The sequence below is a fragment of the Taeniopygia guttata genome, chromosome 5, assembly GCF_048771995.1.
Source record: "Taeniopygia guttata chromosome 5, bTaeGut7.mat, whole genome shotgun sequence".
NCBI classification, from domain to species: domain Eukaryota; kingdom Metazoa; phylum Chordata; class Aves; order Passeriformes; family Estrildidae; genus Taeniopygia; species Taeniopygia guttata.
This window is the reverse complement of record NC_133030.1, coordinates 57888455-57902615: the sequence shown is the minus strand read 5'-3', so window position 1 is coordinate 57902615 and position 14161 is coordinate 57888455. Positions and strand designations below refer to the sequence as shown.

General features: G+C 38.6%; 1 protein-coding gene across 1 annotated transcript in view; it reads right to left on the bottom strand.

The window, feature by feature from the left end:
* The window catches only part of ESR2 (estrogen receptor 2), a 41212-nt gene extending 37945 nt beyond the window's left edge, over positions 1 to 3267 (bottom strand). Inside the window, exon 1 of the mRNA XM_030275146.4 lies at positions 3039 to 3267. The gene's annotated coding sequence lies outside the window, so the exon portion shown is untranslated. The remainder of the gene's footprint in view (positions 1 to 3038) is intronic.
* Between the last annotated feature and the right edge of the window lie 10894 nt (positions 3268 to 14161).

Below are 14161 nucleotides of genomic sequence, written 5' to 3'. Positions count from 1 at the left end.
AGTTTTTTGGCAAAGGAAAACCTTGCTTGCAGAAATGCTGTCAGGGAATAATTTTTTCAGCTCTCAGTGACCTAAAGAGTGAAGAAAAAGCAGTGGACTTTTTTCCTGTCAGACCAATTTGCAATATGTCTTATTGTATTTTCTCCTCCCCCAGATAAAATGGTGTTATTTATGATGGTTTTTTTCCAGATAGCCTCTTCACAATGCAAATGATTCATGCTGTAGGATTAATTTAGGCAGCCAAAGAGTAAATAAAAAGTGTAAAACTTTTGTGGTTTTAGTCATAAGACTTGAATAAACAATCTTTTCTATGATGGCATGGAAATGAAATCTATGTCTGATTATGTACGAAATGCAGAACTCCTCTGGCTGCTTATCTGGTTTTAGCTATATTAAATTGATTTTCTTACTGGAACTTCTGTAAAACACTATTCCAATTGTATTAATTTGTTTATGCCTCTTCACATTAACAGCAAATTCAAGACTAAATATCTTTGTCTCTGCAATTTTATTCTAACTTCTTTAAAATGAAGCTTTTTCAATGCAATTTTTTGATACCTGATTTTTGATGACTTAAAAGAACCTAATAAGAGTCATCATGCCCTTACTTTTTTCCACCATCACTAATTCACTGAAAGAGCACAAAAACCAAGGAATTGCTTATTCCTGCCTTTCAAGCTGTGAAACACTCTTATAATGCTGCATGAAATCCCAGGTCTGATATGTTTAGCACAATCCACAGGTAACAAAAGTTTGTGCATATGTTTTAGTCCCTTAAACAAAGCAAGCTGTTCTAGATTTGTCTCATCATTAACCTAGACATGAAAACCTGCCTTTTATTGTGAGTAAAACCCTGTCTCAGATGAGTCAGCTGGAATTTTGTTAATGATTCTCACAGATGGACATTTGTCTAACATACTAATTAAGACAGAATTGTAATGCCCTCCTAGTCTTATTAGAATGAAATCTGAGAAAATATTCTGGAATTTCTGCCTGCTGAGCTTATGTTCTGTCTCTCAAATAATAGACCAGTAAACTCTGTAATGTGAATATTTCTTGCTGCTAGCAAAAGCATGCTGCAGAGAGCTGAAGAGGAGCACAGTAAAATAGTGGATATAAAATCTGGTCGGCCCCCTGGATCACCATCTCTTGTCACTGTAAGCTCTTTGTTACTTTTACCTTTAAACCAATATTCACGAGCCAGAACTAAGAGTATTCAAAGAGATCATATACTAATAATCATATACTAATTTATAGTTGTTTTAATTAATTTATTTTAATCCATTCTTGATCAGAACATCATCATAGACACTCACATTAGCTGACTTCTTGAAGACAATTCTGCAGTTACAACATTTTAAGAACACCTCTAAAACTATGAGCATTTTCTTCCTGTGATATTTGAAGTTTTTCAGGTTATCAGCCAAAACAATTCTCAATTATATAACATAGTTAGTGTGTTTCCACTTTCTCCAGCAATACTTGAAGCTCCATTTATTGGTTCTGGTTTACAGCACTGAGGAGATAAAGTGAAAAGAAACATCAGATTTTTCCATCCCTTCAGGTCCAAAATTTTTATTGTTATTTCTCCTTTGAAAGCCTGAGGAAGCTGAGCTGTTCACTTACACACAGAGTTACCAGCCTGACAAGGAAGACACTACAGCTGTCTTCCACTAATGCTGTGTTACAGTCATTGTGTTTGCAAAGTGCAAGATACATCTTATTTTAAAAGGTACAGGAAAGTTCAGAAAGGAAAGCAAAAAGGAGAACAGCCACAGAGAAGTGCTTGAACTTTGTTCACAAACTGAAAGAAGAATTTTAATAAAGTTCTCAAATACCAGATAAAAGTTTTCAAACTTTAAATCAGAAATACAACATGTATTTGTTGCTTCACTAACAGCACCAGTCTTAGAACTCCCCCTCTTGTGGGGACAACAGATGAGCGAAGAATTTCAAGGATATGGATGAGGAAACACATTGCTGGTAACACTGAGCACATCAGAAGCAAATGGTAAATGATTTCTTGCTCAAAAGCAGTTTGTCATGCCACCTATAATCATATCAGAACTTTCTCTACACACAAATGGTAATTGTGCATCATTCTCCATATGACAAGGCTGAACCCTTTCCCAGAAAGAAATAGCACATTTACCATTCAGTCCAAGGTATAAACTGCACAATTTGCTGTTTATCCCATCCTCTCTCCAGGCTGAAATTTATTTTCTCTAATAAAACCTTAGTTATAAAGCATGTGAGATTAAAGACCAGATTATTCTTGCCATTGCTAGCCAAAAGTCTTTTATGAGCATTCAGGCAAAGGTTTTGATGGGTTTGATAAAGATTTACACATGTGCTGTCCAATCTTTAGTTATTGTTAAATAAACCTTTTAGCAGTGCCAAAAGCAAACTTTAAAAACAGGCTTGGATCTCATTGTCTAATTAGGAAGATCCTTCTTAAAGCTGAAGATCTCATTAAAAGAGTGCAAATCTATATCACCAACTTCAATGGGAAAACTACTTCAGAACTGTCAAAACAAAACCTGAGACATTTATCAGTGAGAGAGTTGGAATTTCAAGTCAAGAGACCTCCAGTAACCCCAATTTGGTTGGGATCAGGTTATACCAATTGCTATGATGCTTGGAAGAGGCATTTACATTTTATTAGTATATTTATTTGTGAAATTTCCCAAAAACCTTAAAACACCATGCATGTTCCAAAATACTCCTTCTGCTCTCAGTGCAGCAATCCTATTCTAATAAGATTCTTAAGCCAAAGACCTAAAATATAGCAAACTTCCATCATTTTCTCTGTATCCACACATATTTAAAAACCCCAAGCCTATTGGAGGATCACTTAATCTGCATAAACTGATAGACTTTAAGAACAAATTCACACTGGAACCAGAATTAATACTCTCAATAATTTAACCTATCTCATTTCTCTCGCAGAGGCTATTGTTCATAAATCCAGAGACTATCAATTGCAGACCTTTGGCAGCATTTACAATAATAAATATTTCATTCAATATAGCACGTACCTGAATGACACTGAATAGGGTTTCTGTTCTTTATAAATGCTCTGACAGCATTACATGTCAGCAAGATTTTCTCATAGCAGTTCTGGATTTGTTTTCCTTCTTTCCTTTATCTCTGATTCTAAAGCAGCTGTGCCCACCACCACTTAGTCATCAGATCTCAAATATGAATCTTTCCAAAGCAATGTGGTGCCTGCTCATCAGTGCAAGGTTACAGGGATACTATCAGTGTTTCCTTTCCCTCTGAAGGCAAGACCTAAACAGAAGTTCCTCCTCCTCCTTTCTGACATAACAAGCCTCTGAATTTGTCGTTCACTGCAGTTAAGGCTCTTACATGATGGAATCATTTTATAAGCCAAGCATTCTCATATGTAGCACAGAAATCTGAAGGTTAATTAACCAACATTTTCTGGCATCAAACACTGAGGTTTTTAAAAGGCTAAATCAAACTTTTTATATCTTTGTCACAGGAAAACCTGAAACATAATTAACACTTGCTCTGAAGCAGAAATGTACTCATCTTCGATATTTTGGGCATCACAATAAATGAACTGCTTTGGCATTGTTTTTTAAATACCAGATGCATAAACACAGACAAGGGGGGTTATTTTTCTGCAATACACTGTAGCTACACTCATTTTCAAGAAAAGCAAATTAACTGGAGCCCATTTGGGATAATAGCTTTGTTTTACTGCATGTGAAAGAAAGGTTTTTATGCTTAAAAAAAAAGCTTATATATGCTTTAACCCCAGCTTGCAACTAAGCACCACATACCCACTCACACACTTCCCCTCAGTGAGATGGGGGAGAGAACTGGAAGAGTAAAGTGAGAAAACTTGTGGTTTGAAATAAAAACAGTTGAATAGGTAAGGCAAAATTCTCCCACATGAGCAAAGCAAAACAAGGAATTCATTCATCACTTCCCATGGGCAGTTAGGAAAGGAGGTCTACATCACATTAACAGTGACAGGAGAAGATAAATGCCATCATTCCAATGTCCCCCTTGCTTCCTTCTTCTTCTCCCAGTTTTATATGCTGAGCATGACACCCTGTGGTCTGGAATACACCTTTGGTCAGCTGAGGTCAGCTGTCCTGGCTGTCCTTCCTAGCTTCCTGTGCAGCCCCAGTTTCCTCACTGCTGGGGTGTTGAGAAGCTTGGACTCTGTGTAAGCACTGTCCAGTGATAATAAAAACATCCCTCTGTTATCAACACTATTCCCAGCACAAATCCAAAGCACAGCCCCATACTGGCTACTATAAAGAAAATTAACTCCATCCCAAACCAGCACAATCTCCACTTCTTATCCCATATCATTCACATCATGCTTAGGTCCTACACATCACCACTACCACCATCCTCATTCTCAGTGTTTGATATACTTCATAGATAACATTCCCTTAGCCTGTGGCCCACCCATGGGAAATGTCTGTGAAATGTCCATAAAAGACCACGAGCATCCACAAAATGCCCAGTAGGTTCATTCAGCCCATGATTTTGTGCTCCATCTGGTATGGTGCTCACTCAGGACACGAGAGGTGCTGTGTTGTGGGAGTTACCAGACCCCAAAGGCAGCTCAGGTTGGGTGTCTGCTGCAGTTGTAAGGATTGTCCTCCTCTGCTTCTGGTGGCTCCTGCTGCAGCAACTCCCATAACATACAACTCAAGTCATGGTTACCACAATTGAAAGGTATTTCCACTACCAGCTCCACTCCTGATCCCTTTGAGTGAGGTTTTATGGTTTTAAATCTCTCCCTTTGTTCCTGCTCCAGCTTGCACTTATCCACAAGCTGCAACCACTTAGGGTTGGACCTCATGCACAGCCACTGATGCTCCAAGATGTACCTTCTCCAGCACAAATTCAGAGCATAGCTCTTGTTAGCTGCTATGAAGAAAAATAGCTCTACCCTGGCCAAAACCAGCATACTGAGTTAGCATTTACCAAAAAATCACACAAAACCAAACAAACATAAAACCAAAACAACAGAAAAACTCAAAAAAATTGAACACAGCAAGGTCTATATCCAGTTATACATTTCAATGTCTTCCTAAATCCTTGATTAGTTGCTAAGCATTAATTTAATTTACGCAAGAGAAATGAATATGCTTATAAATTTGCCTGCATAAAGCCTGATGGTTTTCATCTTTGCATTTTGGACACCAAAACACCTTCAAGTCTACACAACTTCCCAAAACTACTTGTCAGAATTAGGAGCTGAAACAGCTTTGCCCCCTTTAACAACATCTCTGCAAGCACAGCCAGAACCAGACCAAGGTAATAGCATTGTCACTCAGTCAGCCCTTCTATAATTACTTTTTGCTAATGCAATTTTTCTCAGTATCAGATTTGTCTCTACCTTGTTTCTCTGTGCTATCCTTGAGCCTCCTTGTCTCCTCACATTACTGTTTTGCTGGTCCAAACAATGCTGCTTTTAATTTCAATTTCCTTTTGTTTTAACAGATAAAGCCTTTTGCAAGCTAAAAAGGATTTAAACGCAAGTGCTTTTTGATGATTAGTTCTTACATGGAGTGTGACTTGTGTCTATGTAATCCTATTTATGTCCATTTAGGGACAAGGTCATGTTCCCAGCCACCCTTAGGGCTCATGGGACAGATAGTAAAGGTTTTCTGCTAAACACTATAAAAGTGCCCCTTAGTTTTTTGCACATCACATCACATCCTGATGTAGCCCCTCAACAATCTGTGCCAGACCCTGGTCCTGTAAGCCTTTTACTCAAAATACCTGGAAATAAAACAAGCATTGGGAGCAGCATGAAGGAAACCTGTGGATTGTATCTTTCCTCCTCATTCAGATCACCACTCAGGAGCCACAGCTGTTTTTGGTAACATGAACAAAACTCTTCAATAAAGGAAAATTCAGATTGTTTTAAAGATTGGATGTGTTAGATAACCAAATGGAATGAAGAGTATCTAGGTAAATGATGGTAAATCAGGAACAGGTTGGCAGCAGACAAAGAAAAATAAGTCACATTATCTTCTCTCTCTTTTATATATATAAGTATACGATATAATAAAAATAAATATTTACATATATAATGTAAATTAATATTTCCTACCATGCTATAAAATTAAGGTCTTTAATTAATGTATTTTCCACCTAGGGTTTTTTTGGGGGGGGGGAGTTATCAAGATGGGAGTGTCAAGATAGGAGTTTCCACACATAAAAAGGAATGATTAGACTCCAAGCTGCAGCAGTTTGTAAGTGAAGCAGCACCTGCCTAGCACACATGGGGAGCAGATACAAGGAGCCTCGAGGCAATACAGAAGGAAAAAATAATCCAAATCTGATGTAGTTCAGGATGTTACGCTCCCCTGTGTGTCCAAGTACATGAAGTAAAACACATTAGTGCTGATAGATTCAAAAAGCAGTTTCTGTAGAGAATAAATTGAGTAAATTTATCTACTTGACAATGCAGGCCCATCCTGGATGACTGTCTTGTCCCAGACAGAAAAATTTACTTACATGATTATCAGCTAAAATTCCTGAGAGCTGAGCAGCTCCTGGGAGCAGAGGACACACTGTGCCCATTCCATGCGTGCACTGGCCAGATGATGCCCAGAAAAGCATGAAGGTTCCTCCCCAGCACTCCCACTGCATTTAGCACCAGGTCTCACAGTCACGACAGCAAATTCACGTTATATAAGCAATTTGAAGAGCGGCTTAACTTGAGGATTCACTTAACAAAGAATATTTTTACCACCTCTTACAAGTTTTGGAGGTGTTATAATAAAAAGATCACTCTGAAGGAGGAGTGAAGAAGCAGGGTCAGAGCAGAACTGCAGAAAGAATCTTTCTGGACACTGTTCATCAGTGGTTACAGGTTCTGATATACCTCATTACTGCTGTAGCATTGTCCTTAAGGACACTTGCTGATAGCTGTAAAATAGCTCCACGTTTTCTCACATATCCATAAAATGATGTCGATTTTAAGGAAAACAAGAATGCAATATTACATTAGCAAAAATAAATAGCCCAATTACACCCACAAGAGTTTAGAGGAAACTATCCAGCCCTGTGCTGTTTTGTGCAAAGGTATATTCTCCTCATTTGCTGTGATTACAGTGGGTGAACACCTTGCTTTGCTATCACAGCTTCTACCCCAGTACCACACAGAAGGAAGCAACTAAAGTTTTAAATTATTTCAAATTAAATTACTGCAACATTCATTAAGATTGAAAATTGCTGCAGTGTTTTATTCTCTTCTCAATTAGTTGCAGTCTTGGCAAGAGACAACTAAAGTTCAGAGCTGAAAGTCACCGGCAGAGAATGTGGCACTTGTGTTTCTTGATTCTGTGTGACTTTCTCTTCCTCCAATTTACCTCATTACATACACATTCAATACAGGTAATTTTGAATTCAAGATGGTTTTTAAATGTAGAAAACCTGGGTTTCCAGAGGAAACTCAACATGGATCTAAAACATCTATAAAAATCATACATGAAAAACCCAGCAGTCTCCATATCACACACTCAGTAATATAGGATATTACTAAATAGGAGGCTTGGTTTCTCAGGTCCAAAGGATTTCCCCGCCCCACCACAGCTCAAACTCCCTTCTGTCCTCTCTTAAGTCTTCCCAGCTAGAGGTCCCAGCCATGGCTCATGGCTTTACAGCAGATTCCTCTATCTTCCCTTGGTCTCCTTGGCCTTGAATATCCTGCTGGAGCAGAACCTGTACATAGACACATTAGTTCTGAAGTAGCAAATAAATGAATATATTATAATAAACAATAATAAACAAATACTGCTTTTCTTCTGAGATTTTAGCTTACTGGCAGGTGTTACAAAGGAGGCAACTCTGCTTCCCCAAAATCAAACCTTGTTTCTCTAGGCTCTCTGCTTTCAGAGAAATTGGGGCTTAGAAATTACAAAAACTAAGTCCTTTCATACCAAAATTTCAAACATAAGCTGTTTCTTGCCAATACACAACCATGGCTAGGTCATGGGAAAGGATTTTTTTTCTGGCTGGCCAGGACATTAATATTAATTTCCTTCTCCTTTTCACCTACCTCATATGCCCTCCAGGGCCCCAACCTGCTACTTTATCCCTAAAAGAATTCTTCCCCATACACTAAGGACTAGAGACAATGGATTCACAGTTCCTACAGTTACACTAGTCAAAAGTATTTTTTGAGGAGGCTTTTAGTTTTTCCTGTTCATTTAATCCAGTTACATTTAGCCTACTAGACAAGTTTAGGAAACAAACCCCAAAAACATACATTATAGTGTAGGAGTACTTGGAGAAAGCTGCTCTTTCCATAAAGCCACAAAAAATCAGCAGAGAGAATTAACAACCTTAAAGACAGCTGGCAAAAAATGTGAACTATGCAATTCTAGAAGATAACAGCTACTGCCATATACCTGTTTATGAGATCTGCTCCACCTAAACTTGCAAATGGTTGCTGCCTCCTCTGTTTGCAGCTTACCAGAAAGCAGCAATGGGAAGGGACAGATAGTGGGGCAAGATAGGTAATACCTGCTGGCTTAAAGCAATCACTAATGAAGTGGCTTTGGTGTGGGGATGAAATGTAATTGGTCACACCCAGTGCTCTTCAATAGTTCTTTAACAGACATCCAGAACAGCTGTTCTGAATTCAGTCTCTCTCACAAGACAACAAATATACTCAGGTAAGCTGAAATACATTTTCTGTGCACAGTAGATAACCCAAATCTAGCTAGCAAAGTTCAAACACAGAAGATGATGCCAGCAGAACAAGAGTAGAGAGTTACAAAGGCACTTGAAGAGGCTGAGTGGTTTCTAAAGTTTTTACAGCAATTGAAGCAACTGAACTTCATTTTTTGAACTTTGCAGGTACTTAAGATCAGCTTGCCACCTCAAAGATAACTGTAGTGAAACTGTTGTATCTCTTTTCAGTGTTGCCACAAAGAGGTAGTAAAAAAACCTGGTAGCTCTAACCACATATCTTTCTAATGCACAGCTTTCTAAATCAGATCTCATTTTGCGACTAGTTTAGTTCAATTTTCCCTCAAAATCAATGTCCCCACTGGCAGCAGTTACTGGCAGAGGTTGACTTGGACACCTCCTCCTGACTGACAGTTTGGGCCATCACCGGCAGCAGTGTCTCTCTCTTGCCTTCTCAGGACCTCATGGTCCTTCCCTGTCCCTCATGCTGGCTCTGGAGCTCCCCTGATCCAGGCAAAGCTACTTCAGCTTGGGAACTTCACATGGAAGCTATCCCAGCAAAAGGAGAGGGAGGGGGGAGAGAGAAGTGGGTCTTCTCCAGAGTCACTAGGAATTTAGGCAAAGTCTTCAATGGAAATAGGTTTTAAATGTAATAGAACATTAGAGAAAATATGCTGCCAATGTATTAGCAGAGAACATCTCACCTGTTGCTTTGCTAAAGGAAACAGAAGATACACAACACCCAAATGAAGATGGTCCTGAATGACCCCAGTTCCAATCTACCACGGTTTTAACTCAAGTGCTCATTAAACCACTAAACCATTTTCTGGTGAGTGTTCATAGTCTGGCTCTTTCTAAACCCATGTTTCTATACTGTGTGGGGTCTCTCTCTGGCTGTTTATTTACAGAATACACGTAAACCATTTGTTCTCTGATCAGAGAAATAATCACGTGGAATTTCATTTTATTCTTCCAGAAATATTTTTTACAAAAAGCTCCAAGCAATTTTTGTTCTCCTCTCAAGTTCATATTCGAAGCACTCTTTTTCATTGACTCTTTCTTGGTTATTTTGATCACACACCAATCCACAAGGAGATCAACAGTTCCAGGTTTTACTGGCGTTCAGAGTGACCTCTGAAGGAGCTTCCCATGTTCCAATTAATTGTTAAACAGAGGGGCTCACCATTGTTCCCACTTTCTGCTAGAATGGAAAGCAACTGGCACACCCATCAGCTTAAAGAGATTTTTAAGAAGAATGTAGAAAGCAAGAAGCAACAATGACTAGTTTTCAAAGGGCAACTTCCATCTGAGATTCCAATAATGGAGACTGCACTTGAAAGGATTGGGGACTGGACACATAAAATCAACACCTAAAAATGAGAAAACTTGACATTTTAACCTTAATCTCTTTCTGACTCTTTCCTCATGAACAAGATGAAGTGCAAAGCTCTGAGAGATCCTCACATGAAACAAGGAGGCAGGAAGGAAGTTGGGAAAGGATATTCACAGAATCCACAGGATTGTAAATTCTGAACATAGCAGAAGCTGCAGTCACTTACTTCTGCTGCACCAGTCACAAATGTAATAAAAAAGGTGTCAAAAACTAGAAATGGTGGGTGCAGTTGAATGCAAACGGCAATTCTATTTATCTCTCAAAGCTATTTTATCTTGAATAGCCAAAAAAAAAAAAAAAAGAACATTAGAGACTTCTCACTAATTAATTTCCTATTTTGTGAAGAGATGCAGTAATAGTGGTGGTAGGCATTAGGAAAGAAAAGAATAGGCCTCTCAAGAGAGGCCCACGGCTGAACAAATTTTACACATAAAATGACTCTATTCAATTATTCTATACAGACAAATTTTTTGTAACATGCAAACTAAAACCATCTGCCTAATACACCTCTTTTGAGAGGGAAAACCCCCAGAAGTGTGTATGTACAAAGACACAGTCACAAGAAACAAGATAAAATACAGTCTAGGGCTAGTGGGGAAATTGCCAAGCAGACAACACCAGAGCCTGATGCCTGAAGACATAAAAAATAGATTGGGGGGAAATATGAGGATAAAAGGCATGCATTTTCTTTTTGGTGATTCTGTGCATGAACTAGAAAACAAAACACTCTGTTTTCCCTACTCACTGTTAGGTGTGATGGGGCCCTGCTCTACTGGGGATGGATGAACACCTGCCAGGTTATGGGAAGCAGTGAATTAATTCCTTGTTTAGCTTTGCTTGTGTGGGTGTCTCTTGCTTTCCCTATCACGCTGTCTTTATCTGAACCCACAAGTTTTCTCACTATTACTTTTCTGATTTTCTCCCCATCTCACCAACAGTGGGGGAAGAAAGAGTGAACAAGTGGGGATGCTCTGGCTGAAGTTTCTGTTCTGAAACTTCAGCAGCTGCAGGAACTGAGAGATCTCTCTTTGTCACTTGCTGGTGTTGCTGTGCACTAGTGACAAATCCAAACAGGACCCACACCAGGGCTAAGGTGCCTCAGGGACACTCTCGCAAGCCAAGGTGGCAGATCTTCCCTACAAACACTTTGCAAGGTACCAGCCTGTCTTTGGCAGATAACCCCTCAAGACTGATGACTATTGTATGAGTACCAGAGAGAAATGATGAATACTCCTGGTTAATCCACTCTCCTTCAAATCCTTAACTCTATTTTTTTGAGTGCGCTCAGCACTGAAAGAAGAGCCTGTAATTCTGAAGCAGACAGATTTCTATACAATTTATTTTCTCAAATTATTCCTGCCAATGTCTTCTGCACTCTTGTAAGAAGGGGAAAGAGCCTGCACAATGCAGGATCCTTTTGTGTGATTTGCATAGTTAGTTTCTAGTTGATATTTAAACTATTTCTTGCACATGCACTGTATATTCTGAATCACTGAACAGCAAATTGCATTCAGCACCTAATTTGTTAAATGGTTTCCACTGTCAGGAGAATGTTCCTACTGTAATAGTGATATTTTTACCTGTCAAAGAAATGATTAGATTAAAACATCTTAGTAAATAACATGAACTACCCAATAACATCAAAAATTGAAGATGTACAAAGGCCATCCAATTACATGGGAAACTTCTAAATTTTCAGGTAACAGAGCTCATTTTCTGCTTGAATGAGTAATCAAGGAAATATAATTTTCTTTTATATTGATCATGGTATAAGGCATAGCCTAAGGACAAGAGTATAAAATGGTCTATTTCATTTTCTTTATTAGTGTTGGAAAAATCATTTTCAAAACTATTTCAGTGATTCTTTTCTGGGAATGTAACCTCATTTCTATATATTTTTATGACCTACCTCTAAATTCTTGGCTGCATGAAGCTGTTACTGGTGGAAAGGCATGGTCTCTCTGAGAAGTCGTGTCCTTGCTGAAGTCAGTGGAATTTTTGCCATTAAATTCACCAGGGCCAGGACCACTACTTCCATATGAGATTAAAATGAAGGAAAACCAGCATTCAAAATCCAGAATCATCCCAAGACTCCATTGACTAAGTTTTCCTGCATTCTGTGCCAAAATTAACCAAAGAAGAGCAAAGACAAACAGCACACTCAGGTCCCCAGAACCTAAACGTCCTGAAGCCAGTAATCTGAGCTCACCAAAACACCTGAGGTTTTGATTTGAAGGCTGCTTGTAGACAGATTCTGTGCTTCAGGGAAACTAAACCCACCCCAGGGGCTAGAGGACTGCCAAGAGCAGCCCAGTAGTGCCAACCATCTTTTCCCTCGACTGCACCCACTTGCCAAGATCCCCTTGTGTCACCTCCAGGGCACTCTTGTGCTGAGCTCCACTCTCATTAGTCAAACAGCCTTGGTTAAACACATTTTCCAGGCCTGGGACACACTACTAACATATATAACCTGAAGTATATCAACTTAAAGGTGGTCCAAAGGTAGAAAAAATAATTTTCCCTACAAGTCACAATACATGGCTCTGGAAACACTGTTTTGCCATGATGCAGCATGCAGTAGGGCTGGACTTGCCCACCACTTTTTCAGGTACAATTTTGGGAAGAAAAAATACATGTGTTAGACCCACATGCAATAGACCTCATTTTCTCCTGACTGTACTTTGCACTCATTTTGATTTTTATTTCCTTCCCATTTCCCTGTGAAAAGTAGATTAGACAATTTATACAACCATTAAATGGGAAAACTACACTGTAAATATTTTCCATGTAATGGAAATGAGATGTTATTCTATATACAAGTTTGTTTAAGTGACTTTCTAAACAGTAAGCCTTTCCTTGCTGCTTTATAGGTGATCCTAAAATATTCCACATAGTTTGTATTTGCCAGGTTTCTCTCTTGGGAAGCAACTTTGCATCTCTTGCAGTCCTCATTATCCACCTGAACCTGAAGATGCCACCTTCTTAACAACAAGGCTGCTTGAAACATAAAATTAAACATACATATGTACACACACATCTATATGTATTTTTTTATTGTTTCTTGATATATTTAAACATGCAGCTCTGCAGAACAAAACAAAAGAAATCCACCTTGGAGCTTTTACATATGACTGCTACTCTGTATATTGCAAATAAGAACAGAGCCATACATAGAATATGGGCTCCTATTTTGATCTATTTTGATCTCTTGAAACTAGTGCCTAAATCATTACAACTCTGATTTTATTGAATGTATTTCCTAGTTGTTCTGATGCTAAAGAACCCAATGGTGACAAGTTGTAATTAATTCTTCAAGTAACTACAACTCTATATTACTCTATGCATCGAATGTTTGCATCTGATACCAGCAATGCATTGCTATTAATGCACATTTTCTTCATGACATGTTCTGTAATGCCAGCATGCTGTAATGAACCACTGAACATGATCGCTTTCCCAGCAATAATAATAGCAGTGGTATGAAAGCAGTGAGACTGTTACTAAAATCATGTTTAATAAAAAGATCTAAATTGTTTTTAATTAAGCCTGTAAAATTGTTCTTCATTCATTTTTTTTAAACTCTCGGTAAACCAACTCCTGGTTGCTTTTTAAAGGAACAATACAGTTCTTGTGACTCCTCTCTTACAAATAGTTCTTTTGTTCAGTTCCTGCAATGTTTTTTATCTCTTTTTGTGACAAAACTCATTCTTTCAGGTTGCTGAAGCAGCCTCTTAAAAACTCCTTAAGCTACCATCGTTCCAACAGAGAGCCAACTTGCATTAACTAGAGTACCAAAAACCTGTTTAATAAGGTTTTAAAGAGTGTCTTAAGAGACCTTAATGATTCACTGTAATAGCAATACAGAGGCGAAAAAAGTACCTGGCTCTTTTTTCTTTCCTCATCTTGCTATTTCTTCAAGTGCTCTTTTGGCCAAGTGCAGCTCATCAGTGACTGCTTCCAGCATACGCTGTCTTCATATTTTTCTATTTCATAGCCTGTGGAGCTTTGATCTGTTTTCAAACTGACCACCTTTCCAGAAACTTCTTTGTCTCTATCCCTCTAAAATCCTTC